The sequence below is a fragment of the Myotis myotis genome, unplaced genomic scaffold, assembly GCF_014108235.1.
Source record: "Myotis myotis isolate mMyoMyo1 unplaced genomic scaffold, mMyoMyo1.p scaffold_m19_p_2, whole genome shotgun sequence".
Lineage (NCBI taxonomy): Eukaryota > Metazoa > Chordata > Mammalia > Chiroptera > Vespertilionidae > Myotis > Myotis myotis.
In genome coordinates this window covers 67,969,035-67,990,128 of record NW_023416324.1, presented here as the reverse complement: position 1 = coordinate 67,990,128, position 21,094 = coordinate 67,969,035, and the positions used below count along the sequence as shown (strand labels likewise).

Here is a 21,094-nt window from a genome sequence, read left to right as displayed (position 1 = left end):
TTCTGTAAACACAAGACAGCTGCAAGAAAAGACCAAAGAGATCCATAATGCTAAATGCTTGGGGTCTGTACTCTTTAGCAGTGGCAAGTGGACTTTTCTTCGCTCCCCTTTTATCTGTAAACAACTTACAATTTTACAAAATAGGAAAACTTTACTAAAAATGCTAATAGTTGAACCAAAAACTTTTCCTGCCTTACACAACTATCTGAGGCCAAGAGAAACTTCAGTGTTGATCAATTTTCTAGAAAAAACTAAAGGACAGGCAAACACAATGTAGCTTCTATCTTCTAATTCAACTGACTAAAGCAGCGGTGGCCAACCTTTCGGACCTCACGGACCGCCAGATGGCGACCGCTGGACTAAAGCATCCAAGATCAAGAGAACAACAAAAGTTCTCAGACCATCAGAGCAGAGCCTTGAGCCTAAGTCTGCCACTGGCTTCTATCTCCCTCTTCCCATCTGTTTCCAATCCCACGCCCACAAGTCTGCATCAAAATGGCACCTTTTCCAGGTCTCCTGCACTAGAACTTTTAAAGCTATCTTCAAGTTTTCTGTCTCTCAACTCCCACATCCAAAATGTTGCCAAGTCCCAGTGGTTCCACCCCCAAAATCTTTTGCATTGGTCCTCTCCTCCCCTCTGACTAAATCTAGGCTTTAGCCCAACTGAACCCCTCACCACCCATCTGCACCTACTGGGCCTATCCTCCACAATAGTACCAGTTACATTTATTTAGAAAAAGAAAATCTAATCATGATCCCCCATTTCCCCAAGTTAAAATCCAACTTTCCCAGGTGTGCACAAAGTTGCAATAACCACTTCAGGCACAGCCATGGCCACACAAACCCTGTGAGGTCCCTGCCACACTTGACGGCACCTGCAGTGAGCAGGCCAAGGGGGCAATGACAAAACCTCCATCAAAGTAATACTGAGTCAACATGTATACATTTCCCAATTCCCGCTGCAAAGAGGTGACACACGAACTCATTTTTTGGTTGATTTTTCTTTGTTAAATGGCATTTAAATATATAAAATAAATATCAAAAATATGCCTTTGTTTTACTATGGTTGCAAATATCAAAATATTTCTATATGTGACACGGCACCAGAGTTAAGTTAGGATTTTTCAAAATGCTGACACGCCGAGCTCAAAAGGTTCGCCATCACTGTACTAGAGAAATTAGGCAGATATTTTAAAAGACATCTGCATAATCTGAGGAGGCCTGGTAGCTTTTAAGAACTTAATTTAGGGATGCTTTATTTTGCAAACCCTTTTAAAAGTAATTTTTAAACTCTTGATTTGTCTGCTGCATTCAAGGTTACATTTTCTTCAAAATAATAAATACTTTGTCCGAGACACCAAAGGCCATTTTTTGGCTTGGTTGTGTGGTAGCTCAGCACACTGAAAAGAAATCTCTTACATTGGGGCTCATCTTCCACCTTCTCTTCCTTCCTTTGCTTATCAGAGACAAGGACTCCATTTAGTAGGTTCCTGAAAATCCGAGATTGTTCAACTGCTTCTACTTAAATTTTGACCTGCTAATATCAGCCCTTGTTATAGAAGGCAGCTGTATTCTCTCAATTATTCAGTCCTTGAAATCTTAGTAATGCGAGTCACAATTTGAATCTTTCAAGATTCCCACAGGGTGTAATTTCTTCTTAAACTGTAATCCTGAGAGTCTAATAAAACTTCATTTTCAGGAAAAAAAAATTCTAAATTAAATATCTTCACATGAAAAGATGCTCTACATAAGCATTAGATAAATGTAAATCAAAAAACACAATGAGATACCACTTCACCCCTACTAAGATGGCTATCCTAAAAAAGATAATAACAAGGGTTGGCCAGAATCGAGAGAAATTGAAACTCTCATCCATTGATGAGTAGAATGTAAAGTCATGAAGCTACTTTGGAAAAGCTTGGCAGTTCTTTAAAATGTTAAATATAGATTTACCATATGACCTACCAATTCTACTCAGAGGTATATACCAAGAAAAATGAAAACATATGTCCACACAAAAACTAATACACAGATGTCCACAGGAACATTACACACAACTGCCAAAAAAGTGTAAAAGAAGCCAAATGTCCACCAACCAATGAGAACAGATAAATAAAATTTGGTATATCTAGTTTCAGTTTTGCAAGATAAAAATGTTCTTAAGAACTGTTTCACAATAATGTGAATTTAACACTGCTGAACAGTATAATTAAAATGTTTTGGTTCATCTATACAATAGAATATTATTTGGCAATAAAAAGAACCGAAATACTGACACATGCTTCAACATGCTGACCCTGAAAACACTATGCTCAGTGAAAGAAGCCAGGCACAAAGGACAACAGATATATGATCCTAGTTATATTAAATGTCTAGAATAAGCAAATCTACAGCTACAGCAACAGATAGATTAGTGATTGCCCAGGGACAGGGGGATTGGGAAAAATGGGGATGGAGTTTCTTTCTGGGTGATAAAATATTCTAAAATTGGTTGTGGTAATGGCTGCAAACTCTGTGTATGTACTAAACACCACTGAATCATACACTTTAAATGAATCAACTGTATAGTATGTGAATAATATCTCAATAAAGCTATTAAAATTATATATGCAAAAAGTAAGCCATGTTGTTACGTTTGGCTCAACTTTGGGCTCTAACTCGGCACGATCAGCACAAATCTTCCTTTTAAATTAAGTATAAGGACCTAATATACTTAAAATCCTCCCTTCTCCCCTAGCCACTCTTGCTATGCTCTAACCATACTCCCTCAACAGGTCTTCATGCTCCAGACCTACAGGTTGACCACAAACAGCCAGAGACTCCTTAACAAAGAAACTGCAAGGCCTCAGTGAGCCCAGAAAACAAGGCTTCCCCATCCCTCTCACCGAGAAGGGGCTTTATAAGATGCAAGGATAGGCTAGGAGGCTAGAGAGAGGTAGAAAACCAAGGGACTGGCCCACTGAGCCGGAAACACAATGATCTGGCTGTCTGTTTGTGCATGGCCTGTGTTTGACTGTGAGCATTATGAGCCAGTGTTTTCAAACGGCAGTCTAAGCATCCCTAGAGAACCACAGATACATTCAAGAATCTGAGACTTCTCCAAAATAATCTCTCCATTTCGTGTTTTCATTTCAGTGTTACTCTAAAAGACAGTGATACAAATACACACCGAATCATCTGAATGACCCCTTACCAATACAGCACTGACATTTGCATGTATGACTGCAGGGGCACCAAGCAGTCCTCACCAGCAACAGCACTTTCGATGTGCTGGCAAGCACACATGCCATTGAGAAAGGTCAATTATAAACATTTATCAAGTAAGACCTTGCTATCATGACACCATGAAATGATAGGCAGTGGAGTACTGTATGATATTTATTGCTACAGGCTAATAAGGAAAGGACATTGGCAAACCTGATACATAATCAATATAGTCACACCAAGCAAAGGTCAAGTGATAGTAAGACATTCATAATAATATCTTCATAATGGCATGGAGGTCGTACAGAAAGAGGTTTTATTTTAGTGACTCAAAAATTACAGAGAGGAGGCAATGACAAGAAAAAGTTATGTTTTCCAAAAATAATGTGAACGAGTCATTTCTATTATCAACTGATTTTCTTCAGCAGTCGGACACTTAGCTGCTTGCTGAAACGTAAAAATTTTTCCATATCTGTAAGAACTAAAGTTAATGAACATATTTGTTTCTGATTATAGCAATAGTTGAATTATATATATGTTTGATATTGACTTAAGTAACTCTAGAATGCTAACTTTATCTTTGAATGTACAAGAAAGATATTTACAGCATTAGCAAGAAATTTAGAAAGCATTACATCTGTAATTCAATGACTGGCAGATTTGTGGTCCGGTGGTCCTGAGATAGCAAGCAAGGTCTTCAAGTCCATAATGTTCTTCTCAATAACATGTTTACTGTAAACAAGTATTCCTTGAATTACTATTATCAAAATCAAAAGACTCATATGCATTAAGTATATATTAGGATCCAAGGCAACAACTTTATGTGTTTTAAAAAATCGACATAGGTGATTTAGTTTCAGCAAAAGAACATTCATTCATTGTACTGATGCCGCTGTAATTAGCTAGCTCTTCATGCTAGGAAAGAAGCAAAAGGAAAGCCAAACATTATAGGCATGTTATTTGGGCAGCTTCACCAAGAAGCTGCAACTTTACACTCCCCAGGGAACCACTAGACCATTCCCTGCAGACCACTGGGGGAAGGGACTGGACAAAGGGGAGATGGATGGCTAGGCATAGTAAAGTTAGGGTGATGTAGGGAGGTGCCTTGTCAGTCAAACCTGGGAACAGAGATCAATGGCCAGAGGGCACAGAGCCACTGCAAACCCACAGAAATCTCGGAATACAATCCCTAAAACAAAGAAGTTTGCTCTCGTGGCTCTTGTGGTTCTCTTACTATTGCCAGTGTTCCCTCCATAGGCTTGTGGCCCCGCAGACACTACATGCAAAGGACTGATGGACGACAGCTGGAGACACAAACTAAGCTAGCCTGATGCTGGACTGGACTGTGTCCCCAACAGAAACTCCGGGCAAAGGCTTTAATCCTAGTCCTACTAAAGGTACAGCTGGACTTCTTCCTGGGCGGGATGAAAGGATATGGGACCCTGGAAGCTCAGGGGTTCCATTCCACAAAAATAAAGCTTTCCACAATATCTCATTCTCCTGTGTCTCAGGAAATTCTGTTTCTTGTGACATCACAAGAAGGCACTCCCCGCCCCAGAAACAGGTACAGAAGGCGAGTGCTCCCCACTGCGAACAATAGTAATATTTTGCATTTAAATGTAATGCTTTTTAAAATACTGTTTGCATTTATTTGTGATTTTTCAAGTGTTTTAATAGTTACAAAAGAGCAATAAGCGTAAGGAGTATACAGCTTATTACATGTCTGTACATATCTATCTATATATCTATATATCTATATCTATAGATATAAAGAGGTAATATGCAAATTAGCTGGGACACCATAACAGTCACGACCAGCACAGGAAGAGGCTGCAGGTGCAGGTGGGCGGGAGGGGACTGTGTGCGTGGTGAGGCAAGCCACGGAGCAGAGACAGGGGGGCCTGCCTGAACCCCGCAGACACAGACAGGGGTGGCTGCCCGAGCCGCGGAGCGGACACAGACAGGGGGGCCTGCCCGAGCCGCGGAGCGGACACAGACGGGGGGGGGGGCCTGCCCGAGCCGCGGAGCGGACACAGACGGGGGGGGGGGCCTGCCCGAGCCGCGGAGCGGACACAGACGGGGGGGCCTGCCCGAGCCGCGGAGCGGACACAGACGGGGGGGCCTGCCCGAGCCGCGGAGCGGACACAGACGGGGGGGGGCCTGCCCGAGCCGCGGAGCGGACACAGACCGGGGGCCTGCCCGAGCCGCGGAGCGGACACAGACAGGGGGGCCTGCCCGAGCCGCGGAGCGGACACAGACCGGGGGGCCTGCCCGAGCCGCGGAGCGGACACAGACCGGGGGGCCGGCCCGAGCCGCGGAGACGGGGGGGGGCCTGCCCGAGCCGCGGAGCGGACACAGACAGGCCCAGAGCGGCCACAGACGGGGGGGGCCTGCCCGAGCCGCGGAGCGGACACAGACAGGCCCAGAGCGGACACAGACGGGGGGGCCTGCCCGAGCCGCGGAGCGGACACAGACCGGGGGGCCTGCCCGAGCCGCGGAGCGGACACAGACGGGGGGGGGGGGGCCTGCCCGAGCCGCGGAGCGGACACAGACAGGCCCAGAGCGGACACAGACGGGGGGGGCCTGCCCGAGCCGCGGAGCGGACACAGACAGGCCCAGAGCGGCCACAGACGGGGGGGCCTGCCCGAGCCGCGGAGCGGACACAGACAGGGGGGCCTGCCCGAGCCGCGGAGCGGACACAGACAGGGGGGGCCTGCCCGAGCCGCGGAGCGGACACAGACCGGGGTGGCTGCCCAGCTGCGGAGCGGACACAGACGGGGGGGGCCTGCCCGAGCCGCGGATCGCGTACACAGACAAGGGGGCCTGCCCGGCGCCGCGGAGCGGACACAGACCGGGGTGGCTCGCCCAAGCTGCGGAGTCTGACACAGACAGGGGGGCCTCCCCAGCCGCGGAGCGGACACAGACAGGCCCATATCGGACACAGACCTTGGGGTGCCTGCCCAAGCTGCGTGAGCGAACACAGACGTTGGGGGGCCTGCCCAAACCGCGTGAGCTGGACACAGACCGGGGTGGCTGCCCAAGCTGCGGAGCAGACACAGACGTTTTCCATGCACGATCAGCGGAGGCGGACAAAGACCGGGGTGCTGCCAATCTCCGAAGCATACCACAGACAGGGGGGCCTGCCCTAGCCTCGGAGCGGACACAGACCTGGGGTGGCTTGCCCAATCTTGCGGAGCGGACACAGACTGGGGGGGTGGGGGGGGGCCTGTCCCAAGCTGCGGAGCGACACAGACGGCGGGGTGGGGGCCTGCCGAGCCGCAGAGAGCGTGAACACAGACAGGCCCAGAGCGGACACAGAGGGGGGGCCTGCCCGAGCCGCGGAGCGGACACAGACAGGCCCAGAGCGGACACAGACCGGGGTGGCTGCCCAAGCTGCGGAGCGGACACAGACGGGGGGGCCTGCCCGAGCCGCGGAGCGGACACAGACCGGGGTGGCTGCCCAAGCTGCGGAGCAGACCACAGACGGGGGGGCCTGCCCGAGCCGCGGAGCGGACACAGACCGGGGTGGCTGCCCAAGCTGCGGAGCGGACACAGACGGGGGGGGGGGGGGGGGCCTGCCCGAGCCGCGGAGCGGACACAGACGGGGGGGCCTGCCCGAGCCGCGGAGCGGACACAGACAGGCCCAGAGCGGACACAGACAGGGGGGCCTCCCGAGCCGCGGAGCGGACACAGACGGTGGGGGGCCTGCCCGAGCCGCGGAGCGGACACAGACAGGCCCAGAGCGGACACAGACAGGGGGGCCTGCCCGAGCCGCGGAGCGGACACAGACAGGCCCAGAGCGGACACAGACAGGGGGGCCTGCCCGAGCCGCGGAGCGGACACAGACGGTGGGGGGCCTGCCCGAGCCGCGGAGCGGACACAGACAGGCCCAGAGCGGACACAGACAGGGGGGCCTGCCCGAGCCGCGGAGCGGACACAGACGGGGGGCCTGCCCGAGCCGCGGAGCGGACACAGACAGGGGGGCCAGCCTCAGTGCGCCAGCAGTCCCACCTCTGCGCGTTAGCTGCTGAGGAAACACCTTTTCTGACCACCCATTGGTTAAGCTCCCCGTAGGCTACTTGCAGTGTTCTTGGTAACTTGCCTAATAAGAATCCAAGAAGGTGATCTAGGGTTTTAACACCTAACTCCTGGAGGAAAAAACGAAGGTCTGCTGCTGGAGGGGCTAAGAAATGTCATATCCTGCCCTAGCCGGTTTGGCTCAGTGGATAGAGCCTCAACCTGCCGACCTCAGGGTCCGAGTTTGATTCTGCCCAAGGGCATGTACCTAGGCTGCAGGCTCCTCCCTGGCCGGGGCCCAGGTCAGGGCTCATGCAGGAGGCAACCAATAGAAGTGTCCCTCTCACTTTGATGTTTCTCTCTGTCTTTCCCTCTCTCTCCCATGCTCTCTAAAAATCAATGGAAAAATATCCTCAGGTGAGGATAAAAAATTTAAAAAAAGAAAGAAATGTCATATCTTATCAAAAAGACATCTAGAAAATGCCTCAGGTAAGTTGTGATTTTTTCATGGTGAAGGGACTGGAGTCAATGTTGATGAAACACCTTGGGGGCTGCGGCCGACAGTGGCAGCAGCAGCAGCGGGGTCATGGGGTGGTGCCTTCCCCTGGCCAGTCACCTCTAAGCCCTCAGCAGGACATCCCCTGAGGGCTCCTGGACTGTGAGAGGGGGCTGAGGGACACTCCCCCCCCCCTCCCCCCCCGCAAAAGAATTTCATGCACCGGCTTCTAGTTTAATATAATTAGGCAAAGCTAATTTATTTCAACAAAGGGAGTTTGCTGAAAACTTAAAGAGATACATGTATGGCTGTCAGATAAGCACTACTGTAAGTACAATATAGGAGTTATTTGGAAGCTGTTCATGCAGTCAAAAAACATTTGAGATTCTACTCTGTGCTACACACTAGGAGAGAGTAGGGAACAAGGCAGACATGTCTATGACCTCATGGGACTTGGAGTGTATTAGAAAAGACAAGTAAATGTAATAAGTAAAATATGGGGGAGGTACAAGGAAACAAACAGCAGGGGGACTTTAGTTTAGGGTTAAAGAGAGTTTCTTGAAGGATATGACACTTAAGACAAAAAGAAGACAAAGAAATTAGCCAGACAAAAGTGAAGCAACAGAGGGGGGCTGGGGGGGAAGAGTGCTGTACGCAATAGACACACCCTAAAGGCTCGTTGTCATGAAAACAACAGATTAGAGGAACAGAAAGTTCTGTGAGGCTGTAAATGAAGCTGGGTCTTGAGTACATTGGGGGAGAGTAAGGCACTGGGTGTAGACTGGAGCTGGAGGCAGGGACTTCCTCTTGCAAGGTCTGTAAGTCTTCTTAAGGAGTGTGGCTTTTCACTACTTAGGAAGGAGCTCTGAGGGCAATGAGAAGTCATAGAGGGATGTTCGTATGTCCTGACATAGAGTTTTGTTCTCAAAAACACCCTAGGACAGTGGTCGGCAAACTCATTAGTCAACAGAGCCAAATATCAACAGTACAACGATTGAAATTTCTTTTGAGAGCCAAATTTTTTAAACTTAAACTATATAGGTAGGTACACTGTTATTAACTTAATTAGGGTACTCTGAAGGCTTAGGAAGAGCCACATTCAAGGGGCCAAAGAGCCACATGTGGCTCGTGAGCCGCAATTTGCCCTAGGAGCACTGGAGGGCAGAGGCAGGGAGGGCAAGAGAGATCAGATAAAATTTAACAATTTAAGTTTAAGATACAATTGAGACAACCTGGCCACTCATTTACGGTGGGAGTTAAATGAGAAGGATATACTATGGAACATAGCCAAGTAGTGACTGGTGGATGGTCTCTCACAAGAATTGCAGATCCTTGCAAGTTGAGGACCACCTGCATTCAAAGACTGCTTTGTTCAGTTGGTTGAAGAAGTATTTTGTTTTTCTTGCCATTTCATACCTCTGCATCTATTATGAATAGTTTTTTTTTAAAACAAAACAAAACAAAAACAAACAAAAATACTACTGACTTGCATAATCACTCACACCCAGAGGCGGCAATATTCAAAACAAGTCTGTGTTCTTTTTGGAAAGTCTTGGTTCAAAGACAAAAATCAGAGAACAGACAGATTTTTTCCTCTTTTTTTTGGGGGGGGGGGGGAATGGGAGGGGGGTGTCAAGATCTTCAGAGTGACTGCCAGACAAATCTTTTGATCCTTACTATTGACATGGTACTTCAGGGCAAAGCCAAGAACTACTTAAGACCTTTCTCTGATGAGACAATGGGAAACAGCCCCACAGAGGTACTCAGGTTTAAGAGGCTGCAGCCCTACATTTTATGCCTCAAAAACAAGGATTTAAATTCAAAAGAAATGGGAACTCAAGTTCAAGTGACCAATGCACCTGGCAGAATTTAACCGCACATTAAACCCCTCCCTGCACTTTCACCATTTTCTAAAAACAAAGAACTCTGGAAAAATATTCCCACAACCCACCCCCTTCATGCACACTTTTAATAGTTCAAAACGCTTAAAAACTGGAACAAAGCAATTCAAAACTCTCAAAGGGTCAGAGCAACTGGAATTAGTTTAAGAATGCATGAGACATGAAAGACACCAAAGCTTTATACACAGGGCAGCTTCTTCACACCAAAGCACAAGAAAACAAAGGAAAAACTAAACTACTTCAGACCATGGAAAACATGACTTGAAATTCATGTCTGGCCTAGCCTACGACAGAAACATCTCAAACAGGCGCGCTTTCTGGGGGCTCCCTAAAAGCAAGAAGTACAAAAAGGAGAATCACAATCATTTTAAATGTCTTGAAAGTGAGAGACATAACTTTATTAATATTCCAGGTTATCAGGATGACTACAGAGGCAAATGGAAGCAGAGGGTGCCGGGGCCCACCTCCCCTGACTTGCCACACAGCTCAGCCCGTCACCCACTCACAGAACTGCTCCATCCTCACTCTGGGTTTGCCTCTACCCCCTTCTCCAGGGGTCACAGACAGTAAGACCATGTACATGGGTGGTCATTTATTTTGTTTAAACAACAATTGTGCTAGGCATTGTTCCTCATGCTTCACAAATAAGAACCACTTAATCCTCTTAACAACTGTATGAAGCAGCCACCATAATTATTCTTGTTTTATACCTGGGGACTCTAGAATTTGCCCAAAGTCAAACAGCTAGTAAGTGCTACAGCGGAAGCTTTGAACTGCTCCATCGTCTGACTATCGAGCTATAAGTACAAAGGTTATTTTAATTTTCTCCTTTTTTATTTATATTTTCTTTAAATGTGAATTCATTACTTTTATAATAGCAAAAACCTAAAAGATCATTTTCACTTTGAAATGGCAAGCCAAAAAAGCGAGAAATCAAAGTTTTAAGCATAAAAGATTTAGTTGAAAATATTACTGATTTGAGAGATATCCGAGAGTACAGACATTTTTATTTCTTCCAGAAAAGCTTAAATTGTACATGTCCTTTATCTTGAAATGGTTCAGATAAAAGCCTGCCTTAAGTAGGTTTGTTAGCTTTCTTTCCCAGCACTGATGAAAGCTCACTTAGCAATGAAAAGCTCCTCTAATGTGTGGCCTTCAACTTTAACTACTTAGCTTTTGGGTTCCATCCATAAAGTGGGAATACTAACTTGGTAAATAGTATTTGAAGACTATTGTAAATATGTTGTCTTTTGGCCTTACTATTACTGCCCCCTAAAATATATGATTTACTCATCTAGAATTAAACACTAAGAGCAGAAAAACACATAAAATATTTACTATATTTAATACAATATATGTATTTTTTAAATGTACATTAATTTTGCAATTGTACAAATATGATTTTAATGCTCAGCATTTTTACATTTGCAGTTTTTAAATTCTGCTTCACTGTTTACAATCAACCTCCTGAAAGTACACAAGGTGCTCAGCCTCTTTGTTAGCACACTGCTCTGATATCCAGCTCTCGGCCTGAACTGATCACAAGCCCATTACTTCTTTCAGAGAGTAAATGATTCCAAAAACACAGAGGAAACAACATGAAATGAAGAGACGAAAGGCAGATCGAAATTAGTAGCTCCGACCTTTTCCTAAGAGTAGTTATTAGAGCATTATGGTTTACATGTATAAAAGCAAAGATAACCTATTATACTATCATTTCTTTTCGGGCAAAATCTCAGGGTTGCAGATAATCCTCTTTCCCTGTATTTAAAATAATGAGAGGATTATTTCTTTCCTCCATTTACAGTTCTTACCCCCAAATCACATCTCACTTAAGTAATTTTCACAGGAGGACCGAAAAAGCAGACAGAAAGCTACAATGTAGACTTTGACAAGTTAAAACCAAAGTGAGGGACCAATGGCAGCAAGTTAAAAGCACCAAGACCAACACAGGTAATGCTTAGATAAATGGGCTAACAAAATAACAAACCCATAGAATTTTCATCAATGTTTTATCACTATTATTTTCATGTATTGTCTCTCCTTCAAATATTAGCGCAAAAAAAAAAAAGTCAAATTACCCTTATTCCCCATACCTTCTATTCCACTAATATAATTTATATTGCAAATATACATTCATTAACATTTAAACTTAACTATCCCAGAAATTGATATCTAACCACTCCTTATAAAGTACCTAACATTAAAATAGTATAAAGAAAACATTAAATTTGTTTATATCTTTGCATTCCCTTCAAAATTTGTATCTACTATAAAACCACTACAGAAATCAATGTATTGTGAATGAATTCTTTTTTTACAATTACTTCATATTTTTTCTAAGTTTTTATTTATAGCAAAATGTTTAATTCTATCAGCTTCAAACAATGTGACTGCTACTTCATTTCTTACCTTAAATTATATTTCCTGACTTTAATAAAATATATTAAAATCGAGACTACAATTTTTTCACCTAGAAATAGAGAAAAATATTGTTTGCTTTTCTAGACTTTCCTTTCATAAGACTCAAAAAACTTCACTTGCCTTTTGTTTACTTGGATGAAGCAGGTAAGTGGCAGAAGAGAATTGCCCCAATTCTCCAGGCCAACAAACTATGGTATTTTATAAAGTTTACTAGAGGCCCGATGTATGACATTTGTGCATAGGTAGGGTCCCTAGGCCTGGCCGGAGATCAGAGCTGATCTTTGGGCAACTGGTGGGGCGATCGGGGGAGCCCCCGCCCCCCGGCACCCACCTTGGCCTGCCTGGCACTGCCACCCGTTGCCTCCCTTTGCAGGGCAACCAGTGGGGCAATGGGGGAGGGGGTTCCTCCTGCTGGCACCCGCCTTGGCTGGCCTTGGGCCTGTGGGTAGGGGGCAGCTCCTGCATTGAGCGTCTTGCCCCTTGGTGGTCAGTGTGTGTCATAGCGACCAGTCGTTCCGCCGTTTGGTCGATTTGCATATTAGGGTTTTATTATATAGCAGCAGTTCTCAACCGGTGGGTTGCGACCCCTTTGAGGGTCTAAGGACCCTTTCACAGGGGTCGCCTAAGACCATCAGAAAACACATATATAATTACATATTGTTTTTGTGATTAATCACTATGCTTCAATTTGTAACAATGAAAATACATCCTGCATATCAGGTATTTACATTACGATTCATAACAGTAGCAAAATTACAGTTATGAAGTAGCAATGAAAATAATTTTATGATTGGGGGTCACCACAACATGAGGAACTGTATTAAAGGGTTGCGGCATTAGGAAGGTTGAGAACCACTGTTATATAGGATATTTTCTTAAAAACACCTGACAGATAAGTTGATAATAAAACCAATTTTCTATACCTACATTTCATCTATTTGCACTGAGCCATGCCACTTTCTTAAACCTTAAATTGGATTTAGTTTACATGAAATCACAAATAAATTCAGAAGATATAAGCAACATCAAAAGAACATTAATGGTGATTTTCTCTAAAATCTCACAAGGGGAACCGAGTTTCTTGAAATCCAGACAGACCAACAGCCTCAACTAGTTACAATCTCTTCACTTATTACCTACCATAGTAGACAGTACCCCTAACAGCTGTCCAAACAGAGCAGGTTTCATATCAACAAACCAAAGAACTATTGCAAGTTTTGTGCAAAAAGCTATACTTTAAACTAGTTTTCAGGTGTTCTTAGTATATTCATTGCTTCCTGAAAACCAGTTGAAAGGCATAAAGACATTCTATGTAGACAAGAACTTAATTATGCAGCAACAGAGGGGTTTGGTTAACTCTGTATTAAGTGGAAGCCTAAGTCATTCTGTGGGTTCATTCTCACTTTGCAGGCAGAGCAGGTACAGGACTGGAGCTGACAACCTTCCCAGTGCAAGGTGAGGAGCAGTAAAACCGCTGCCTTCTTCCTGCCAGGGGGTGCTGGTGGTTGCCGGACAATGTGCTCATCTCAAGCTGGAAACAGAGAGAGGGTATAAACCAGCCGTGGGCAAACTATGGCCCACGGGCCGGATCCGGCCCGTTTGAAATGAATAAAACTATTGAAAAAAAAGACCGTACCCTTTTATGTAATGATGTTTACTTTGAATTTATATTAGTTCACACAAACACTCCATCCATGCTTTTGTTCCGGCCCTCCGGTACAGTTTAAGAACCCATTGTGGCCCTCGAGTCAGAAAGTTTGCCCACCCCTGGTATAAACTGTAGGACCATGAGAGATTGACAGTTCGTTTAAACTCCTCCTTTTTCTTCAAAATGAAAAGAGCCTTGCTGTTTCCGATTATAAAAGAAATATCTGCTTGCTAGTAAAAAAAAAATGTAAATACAGAAAACTATAAAAAAGAAAGTAAAAGTCATGTATAATGCTACCACCCAAAGATAACTAATCTTAACACCGTGGTATATACCCTACCAATTTTTTTTTCTATGCCTACACACACAATGTTTTTGTTTGGGTATTTTTAGGGTAACCACTAAAAATGTAAAGGATGTGTAACTTGGTAGGCTAAAAGAGGAGATGAAATGGAATTATATAAAATGTTCACTTAGACCCACAGAAGACAAAAATTTCTAAAAAGGGAAAAAATAAAGAGCAAATGCAGCAAATAGAAAACAGTTACAAACATGGTAAATATTAGCTCAACTATATCAATAATCAAATTAAATGTGAATCATCCAAACACGGCAATTCAAAGACATAGATTGTCAGAGAATATTTTAAAAAGAAAAAACAACACAGACCAAAACATATGTTATCTACAAGAAACCCGTTTAAATATAAAGAGATAGGTTAAAAATAAAGGAAGGAACTGAAATCTGTTTTTCTACCTTTTTAAAAAGACAGGTGCAGTAAAAAACTAATCTATTGAGATATAGTCCATAAATGTCTCAATGTATATATAATTTTCCCAATATGTATAAATACTGTCCAACATTTCAAAATGTTGACCCATTTTGTACTATTTGAGGAATATAGAATTGTATATTATTTGAACCCACAAATTAATTGATGAATACTTAACAGTCTCCCTAACCTTTTTTGTTTGCATCTCACAAACAAATCTGCCAGCCATAATACAACAGATTGTCTATCTCTAAAAGGGGCTCTCACTCCTTGTTTCTAGAAGCAGAGGAACATTAACAAATGTGCTTATTCCTACCTGAGAATGTATGTGTACGTACGTATATAGGTATACATTTAAATGAAATTACTGTAGCCGATTCCTTTTTGAATGTATATAGTTCACCGTTCAACAGGAGCTGCTAAACTTTTCTTACTAGCAGAGCTATGAGATAATTTACTGATCTAGCAAGTTCATGTGTAGCTGTTATACGGCTTTTCTCTATTCTTCCTAAATTTAATGTCCGGAAGGGCACGTTCCGTTGCTGCATGTCTAACACGCCCATACTAATGAAACACACCTTGGAAATGGCCTCTCCTAGACATATTAGACAGTTCACATTTAGGCTCAGACGATTTCACATATACTAAAGGTGTGTTTCTAAAATGTACACACATATGCTGGCTCCTCGTGTTGTTGTTCTTCTAGCATTATTACATTTGGTTTTCTGAGGTTAGAAAACATGACTGAGAATTTCCCACTTTGAGATGATGTGGGAATCTTTCATCTCCGCCACTGACTTCACAGTCAGGCTACACAGTTTATTTTGAGAAAGCAAATCCTTCCTGTTGCTTCTCAGGAAATGGAAGAACACAATTTTAGACTATGTTTTAATGTTACAGTTTAAATGGCTTTAACTTTTTAACTATGTTTCACTTTGAAGAATAGTTAATTATACGGAGAAATTGAGACTTTCAGAAAGAAACTATAGCCATGGGGTGGGAAGAGACTAGTATTCCCAGACTTCAGCTAAAAGGGTACATTTTTTTTAAATGTCTCACTCACACTGTTACACCCTGTTTCTTCCTGGGAAGAATTTTCCAAGCATTAAGTTGTGTAATAGCTTAATGAGGAAAAAAAGAAATGCCCAAATTTCTCTCAAATATGTAACAGTATAGAGAAAGATTAGAAGCTTAATTTTCAAAAGAGTGTCCTGTCACCTGTCTGGGCTTGCTACAATTATTACAACAATCTCTGGAGCGGCTCATGTGACCTGGATTCACCTTCCAATCTAGCCACACCTCTAGGGCTTTACAATGTCATTCCTGTTCTTCTTAATAGGAGGCCGAGACAGTTAAATGGCTTTGAAGAGTAAACCTTCCTGGGGAAGCACATACCCAGTCGAGAAGAGTGATGAAATGCTTCAAACTACTTCTGATTTCTATAGGCAAAGAAAAACCAAAGTGTAGAGGAGGTGATGGGAGGTAGGAAAAACTTAAGGTAAGATGCTGTGCATATGCTTAGCCTTCTCCAACTGTTGAATTCTCTTCTACATGCCACACGTTTCACCAAGAGGGAGAAACAAACCCAGTGAAAATAAAATGCAACCATACAGGCAAAGACCATCATCATCACCACCTTTATGAAATGACCCGCTGCTGGCTCAGGGGGCCGGGGCACACAGCAAACCCACCCTCCCTATGCCTTCCTTGCACAACTCTCATCACAGCCCCATGTTCCCGTTCCCCTTTCCTGCCACACCTCCTCTCTCCCAATGCCAGGGGCAGGGCAGCAGAGCAGCAGAACACTTGGGCGAGGCCAACTGACAGCTGTCCTGGTCTCATGTTGTCAAATCCCCAAAGGCACTGGCATGACAGTTGCTCTCAGAAGAACTCATGAATGATAAATGATGGGAACCTAACCACTCTTATTCTTCTGTCCACTCATATTTGTCTAATGATGTACGAGCCTCACAAGTTCTGAAAATTACAAGCGACCTGAGAGGACATTTAGTGTAACTTCCTTCCCTGAAAGATGAGGAAACTGAGGCTCAGAGACATTAGCTGACTTCCCTGAGGCCATCCTCAGTTAACGGAAGAACCAGTTTTCCTTTTGTCCTGCTCTCTCCCCCTTCCCCCCACACCCTTAAGCTTCCTTAAATCACCATCTTAACATTTCAGGCAAGGCCTGTGTTTTATTTTAAAAGGTCATTTATTGTATTCAGCTTTATCAGGCAAAAAAACAAACAAAAAAACAACCCACCAGCACAGAATCCCCACTGACCAAACCCCGACAGGGCCCTCGGATGACACAGGACTATTACTCATCCTAAATCAATGAGCTCCTGTTTCCAAGTTAATTGTTGCTAACTTTCAAATGTCTTCTCCAGGCCTCCCCACTCTCAGTGGATTTCACCTGCTCCTACTTTACTGAGAAAACACAAGCCACCAGGAATGAACTTTCTCAGCTTCCTTCCCCTCCACGTGCACATTTACCTACCATCAGACAGAGCTTTACTGAGCCCTCTCCTGCCCTGGCCGCCCTATCTTTTTGGGAACCTCACTCCATTAGTTGTTCTCCCTTCCACCTTTAGTCTCTTCAGTATTCTCAACCAAAACATAAGCTCCAGTCACCACTATGCACACAAAATACTCCTTCATGGACTAATGTGTACACACACACACTCACACACACACACACACACAACTCGCTCCACTCGGTGCCCCCACTTCTCAACTCCTCCTCTCTCCTCACCCATGACATCGACTTTTAGACTTTAGAACTCTTCTGACTACCCACTGAATACCTGATTCCCAAATCCAGTCTCGTTTCAATTCCTACTCTACCTGACCTTCCTGTGGCCTCCAACAGGCCATACAGCTTTTCCCTACTTATTTATTACCTGGGCTAGGTGGCGAGTTGCTTACCCAAGCTTTAGAAAAATAGCTTTTCTATAACAATAATGCCCTAGCTGGTTTGGCTCAGTAGATAGAGCATCAGCCTACGGACTAAAGGGGCCCTGGTTCGATTCCTGTCCAGGGCACATGCCCGGGTTGTGAACTTGACCCCCAGTAGAGGGGGCATGCAGGAGGCAGCTGATCAATGATTCTATCATTGATGTTTCTATCTCTCCCTCTCCCTCTCCCTTCCTCTCTGAAATCAATAAAAATATATAAAGAATAATAAAATAATAATTATTTCAGGGGGTATTGTTGTAAGGATTATATGGAACCTTATTCCATCATTGTTCTCTCTTCTACTTTAGCTACAACAGTATTCTCAACCAAAATATAAGGAAACAAAAGAATATATGGAAACAAAAACAAAAAATCACCCTGGTGTTCACTGTTACTAATGAAGATTTCCTGATCCTCATTCTCATTCCTCTTCTTTTGTCTGCTCAGAATTTGGTCCCCTGGCCATCCCTGGTGGACCTCAACTACATGCATGGCTACAACCAACCTCCAGCTTTAGTCACTTCCCAACACATGTCTCCAGTACTGACTTCTCTCCTGGGGTCTAGGCCTCAAAATGGGCCGAATGCCACACAGGCACCCCGACTTTTCACACTGAACTCACTATTCTCTCTCCAAACTTGCCCCTCTGTTTCCACCCTGACTAATGACACCTCACACAGTGGATCTTCCCAACCAGAGACATCAACAGTACCTTTCTTCTTCCTCCCTCTTTCCCCTCCCCCTACTTTCCATCAAATCAGTAATTCTTTCTACTAAATAATTCTCAAGTCCACCTGCTCTCCTTTTCTTTCACACCGCCTTTGCCTTAGTTCCAGTCTTCACAATTTCTAGCTGGATTTTTAAACAGCCACTGACTGTACTTCTCCTTGCTTCCTTGTAACATTATCTGAAGACAGTTATTTGAGCATTAATTTCACCGTTGACGGTTCCACAGTTCTCTCAGGAAAAAGCATGCACTGCCAGAAGGAGCATGTATGGCCCGAGGTAAGCTGGACCAAGAATGTGCATCGAGGCACCTCCAACCTCTCCCCTCTGCACCATGACCTCTCTGCTCCGGTCACTCATATTCCGTGTTCCTCACACACTGAGCAATTCTGGGCTCTGAACCTGGGCAGTTTCTTCTGCTTTAACCCCCCTCTGATTAAGCCCAGTAAATAATACTATCCTATCCCTTCAACCGTCACCACCAAAATCCCCTCCTATATGATTTCCTTACTAACGAGAAAACAAATCACTCCCTCCTTTGTACCCCACTCACCATGATTATTTACCACAGGTACTGCTGTGAAGTGCCTCACATTCTAAGATCCAGTTAATGATTTATGTGTCTATCTTTGGAGGTCAGGCACTGTGTCATAGATACATTGTATCTTCAGAACTTAGCACAATGACTGGTACACAGCAGGTAGGAGGAAGAGAGATAAGGGAACGAGGATTTAAGTTCAGGGCTCAGCAAATGTCTGCTGAATGGATGAAGTAGCTTGGCTGTCAGAGTAATTGAATAAGAGAGAAGGCAGGTAACACAGGTGGATCTGACAGCTGTGCGGTGAGCACAGAGGAACCTGAATGAGAAATGGAAAGCATCCTCCCGTTTGAAGTCCTCTCCTGAGTAAGTTCAGTCAGGCCAGTAGCTGGGGCTGTTATACTCAAACTCAGTGAATACCTAATAAATCCTGTTTAAGGCACAATAGGAAAACCCTTCCAACAGTCCAAGGACATTGCTTTCATCTGTCTAAATAGGTTTGGATTCTAGAACAGTCTACATTACAATTTTATCAGACTTTGTGCAAGCTTAGTAAATTTTAGTAGTTCAACTGCAACCCTCTCTTATATTCATAAAGTACCTTAAGAACCGCAAACAAAAGAAAATCCAGCATATCACCAATATAATTCTGGAACTTATGGCTAAGGGTAACGTCTTTGGTTTTAGATGAACCAGGTCATGCCATATATATTTTGAGACCATTATTTGCCCCCACAATAATTTCAAATTTACTTATAAGCCATGTTATATGTAGCATGACTTCATCCCATTTCATAAACTAAGGTAATAGTACACTGTATTCTGCATAGGGATGTAAATGCCCACTTATCAAACAAGGTGACTAGCATTCAGTGTGACATAAGTTGGAAACTGGAGGAGGAATGAGACCCACCAGTGCACCGAGTACAGCATGGAGAAAAGTAAACGTGGAGAATCCAAGTTGAAACTAGCAATGTTTTCCCATTAATAAAGAGACATCTATAATTAACAGGCTTTCAAGGGTATTCAGCCATGTATTACAGCATCACACCTCATAAAGCATTCATCCAAAAGCCGTACCAGGAAAGCACATGCCAGCTCGATAAGCACATGCAGAGAACTGGAGAGGAAAGAGAGGCCTTTGAAGTGAGACACCCACTGTGCTACACAGATGACCAACTATGAAAGGCAGCCATGACTGCTAAATAATAATAGTAACAATAAAATGGAGAAGGAAATGTAATATTAGGAATGTTAAGATTAAATTATGTTACTAAATAAGTTAAAGAATGTTCCCAGAGAAGTAAACACATTTCCAGAAAATATGTGTGCAGATATAAAGAGTTAACACAGATGCAAACAAGGGCAAAAAAATCTACCTAAGATATTTTTGCACTTTTAAATTTATATCAATCATGCTAATGAAAGCAAGTAATATAATAATGTACATGTACATGTAACAAGGTAAGAATATTTCAAAGCCACAGTCATTTAAAAAGTATATCAATGACCCAGGAATACACAAATATGTCACGTGAACAAACTAGAGATCTCAGAAAGAGAGCTGTTTAAATGCGCATGTATATGCCAGAGGTAGCACCAAAAAATCTATGAAGAATAGACTGTTTGGTAAGTAGTGGTGGGGAAACTGGCTCACAATATAAGCAGTTTTTAAAAAATAAAAACAGGTTTACCTCATGGCTTAAATTCCAAATAGTTTAAAAAACACAAATACGAATAAGACTATAAAGCTAATAAAGTAAGGAGAGGCTATATTGTGAGCCCAGAATAGAAAAGGATTTCTTAAATAACTCAAAATGCATAGACTGCAATATTGAAAATTGGTGGGTTCAACTACATGAAAATTTATTTGTTGTTGTTAGTTAATGAAATGTGCATAGGCAAAGTTATCAGGCAATTGACAGATTAGGAGAAAATATCCCTGATAACTAAAGGTAAGAGATTAATTTCTAGAATATACAGGGAACTCCAAAAGAATTCTTTTAAGGAACCTCTTACAAGAAAAAGGCAAGAGACCGAATTCACAGAAAAGGAAAATTAAGTAAACCTGGGACATAAACCTGACAACCACCTGCACAGTTCCTAGTACAATTAGTATGCTCATCTCCTAAGATCCAGCAATACCGCTTTGGACAAAATTGTCTCAAGAAACTCTCACCAATAGATCTAATATACCTAGGCTCCTTGAGAAGCAAATACATACTGCATAAAAGCCAAAGATATTAAAAGGTTGACTCCATATGTCTGTAGTCCTAAAGTCTGCATATTCTATGTGGTTTTAACTGAACCTTTGCTGAAAAGGTAGGTAACACTAAACGAAAGATTCCCATTTCTCTTTATAGTTGAGCTTACGGACAGAGAAAGCAGCAGATGTAATGAGGGGAATGTTTTA

The 21,094-nt window shown here is 43.5% G+C and overlaps 1 protein-coding gene across 5 annotated transcripts in view; it reads right to left on the bottom strand.

The window, feature by feature from the left end:
* LRRC8D (leucine rich repeat containing 8 VRAC subunit D) overlaps nt 1-21,094 on the bottom strand; it is a 119,662-nt gene that overhangs the window by 68,215 nt on the left and 30,353 nt on the right. Inside the window, exon 3 of one of the 5 annotated variants that reach the window (XM_036347294.1) lies at nt 13,446-13,573. The exons of the other annotated variants lie outside the window; for them this stretch is intronic. The gene's annotated coding sequence lies outside the window, so the exon portion shown is untranslated. The remainder of the gene's footprint in view (nt 1-13,445; nt 13,574-21,094) is intronic. 5 annotated transcript variants of the gene reach the window in all.